Source organism: Poromitra crassiceps (genome assembly GCF_964638095.1).
Source record: "Poromitra crassiceps genome assembly, chromosome: 16".
Taxonomy (NCBI): domain Eukaryota; kingdom Metazoa; phylum Chordata; class Actinopteri; order Beryciformes; family Melamphaidae; genus Poromitra; species Poromitra crassiceps.
Window position 1 is genome coordinate 34,983,618 of NC_139645.1, and position 2,500 is coordinate 34,986,117.

At 42.0% G+C, this 2,500-nt stretch overlaps 1 protein-coding gene across 1 annotated transcript in view; it reads right to left on the reverse strand.

Annotated features, from left to right (window-relative positions):
- The window catches only part of LOC310791605 (asc-type amino acid transporter 1-like), a gene marked incomplete at both ends in the record, with an annotated part of 476,832 nt that overhangs the window by 460,501 nt on the left and 13,831 nt on the right, over nt 1-2,500 (reverse strand). The gene's annotated exons all lie outside the window — the stretch shown is intronic.

Here is a 2,500-nt window from a genome sequence, read left to right on the forward strand (position 1 = left end):
AACCTGAAACTCCACCTGAAAGCTTAAAACACTTATTTTACCATTCATTCAGTATGAATGCTGTCATGTTGATTACAGTCATGTCTACGGACATCACAATAAACGAATCTGCAATAAAGTAAAATTCAGTCTGTCAAACTTCAGATTTACCTATGTTGTTTTTATCCTGTTTTACCTGTACTGTATGTGCGCTTCCTTATTTTTTCCTAACAATGGTGTTTTTTGTTGTTGCTGTTATTTTTTATTTTATGTTTCCTGTCTTTTGCTGTTGTTTTTAACTATTGCAAGTTTTTCTTTATAGGATGCCAATCAACACCAGGCAAAGGGACTGCCGACGAAAATTAGCCTTCTGGCTAAATCGGGTATATTTACATGACCATGTTGATTAATGTACACTGTCCCTTCACAAAAAAAGTGAATTGAATTGAATTGAATTGAATGTCGGGGATGCAGCTCAGAAAACGCTCTGTTCATGTCATCTTATGGGAAGAATTGGATGACAGACAGAACCATTCATGTTCTTGTTGGAATGCCAACATCGAAAGTCTTCGTCTTCTTCTCCTTCCACCCATCCCACCAAATCCCTGATTGTGGGATGGGATTCCCCCAATAGAGAAAAAGACAATAAAAAAAGAAAGGCTAATATCTGATATATTCTAGCAAAATAAATGCATACATCGTTTTGGGTTATAAGCACGGGGATTTGAGTTTGCTGAGATACATTACTGAGTTCCAGGTGAAGTAGAACTGCTCTTTGGACCCTCTGGGTGTGTATTTCATTTGGATCAAGTTTGAAGTGGAGCATCAGATCACTCGTCCATAGTGAGGAGTTTGCTGGTTTGGAGGATGTCCAGTGCAACAAGATCCTACGGCCAAGCAGAGTCATGAAGGTCATCATGTGCTCATGCTTATTAATAATCTGTTGGTCAGTTGGTCAGTTGATGCAATGCCAAAGAGTGCTGGAGACATTAGGTTGTAAATGTAGGCCTCTGAGGAAGTCTTACGCAGTAGGATTTTGCTGGTTGTGGCTTATAGAGCTCAAGTCACATGACTTTCCATGACGTTTCTTGCCCCGGAAGAGAGTTCCCCATTCATTTTCTCCATAGACATTTCGGAAAATGCTTATGAGTTTTAAGGCTGGAACCAACAGATTGACCTTGAACTTTGACATTTGACCACCAAAATCCTTGCGTCCAATTTGACGTTTGAGCCAAATTGGAAGAAATTCCGTCAAGCCATTCCTGAGATATCATGTTAACAAACTTGGGAATGGCATTCGTGAGGTCACAGTGAGCCTGAACTTTGACCTTTGACCACCAAAATCGAATCGGTTCATCCTTGAGTCCAAGTCGACGTTTGAGGAAAATTTGATGAAATTCCGTCAAGGGGTTCCTCAGATATCGTGTTAACGAACATCAGACGGACGGACGGACAAGCCAAATCTATAATGCGTCAAGCCTGGCTATCGCCGGCGGAGGCATAACAAAGGCTCCATACTGCTCGTCTGGCATAATCCAAGTCTCCAGAAGCCCTGAGATGCCAAGTTGACTTGAAAAGACATCATGTGTTTAGCTGAAAACTGCACTGTAGGAGAATTTAGAATTGAATTGAATATAACTTTATTGTCCACCAAGGTAGAAAATTGTCTTTGGCTCACCAAACACAAAAAATAACAACACAAGAGGCCAGAAGGTAATTAGTGAGACAAAAAATATAAACAGGCATTGACAGGGTTAGCTCACACATTAAAAACAGTTCATGTCTGTCGTTTAGGACAATTATTTTTTTCCTTATTACCATTTTTTGCTACATTTCTTTTACCTTTGAATGTAAAGTTTGCATGATCATGTATGGGTTTCAAAGAATTTCAAAAAGTCATGATTGTCAGTAATGGGGGTCCAGTCAGGAAGTCTATCTTCCTATCAGGAAGTCTAAAAAAAAAAAAAAAAAGATGGCACGGTGGCTCAGTGGTTAGTACTGTTGCCTCACAGCAAGAAGGTCCCGGGTTCGAACCCCGGTCCGTCCCAGGTCCTTTCTGTGTGGAGTTTGCATGTTCTCCCCGTGTCCGTGTGGGTTTTCTCCGGGTGCTCCGGTTTCCTCCCACCACCAAAGACATGTATGTTAGGGTTAATACTCCTGTCAGTGCTCCTCCTGACCAAGACACTTGCAAAAGAACTGGAGTTGGTCCCCGGGCGCTGCACTGCAGCTGCCCACTGCTCCTAGTTCTAGGAAGGTTCCTAGTAGAGGATGGGTCAAATGCAGAGGATGAATTTCCCCACGGGGATAAATAAAGGATAACTTAACTTAACTTAACTTCTGCATGCTTACAGTAGCTTGACGTCTCACACCATCCTGCCATCTCTCACACATGCCCTCTCATAACTCTTGCTGTCATTTCCCGGCTCGTCGATCGAGATATCAGCTGCTCACATCAGCTGGTCACATAGCACAGCGACACACCTCCATTGTTAGCCAATCATCTTGCTGCTTCTTAATATGT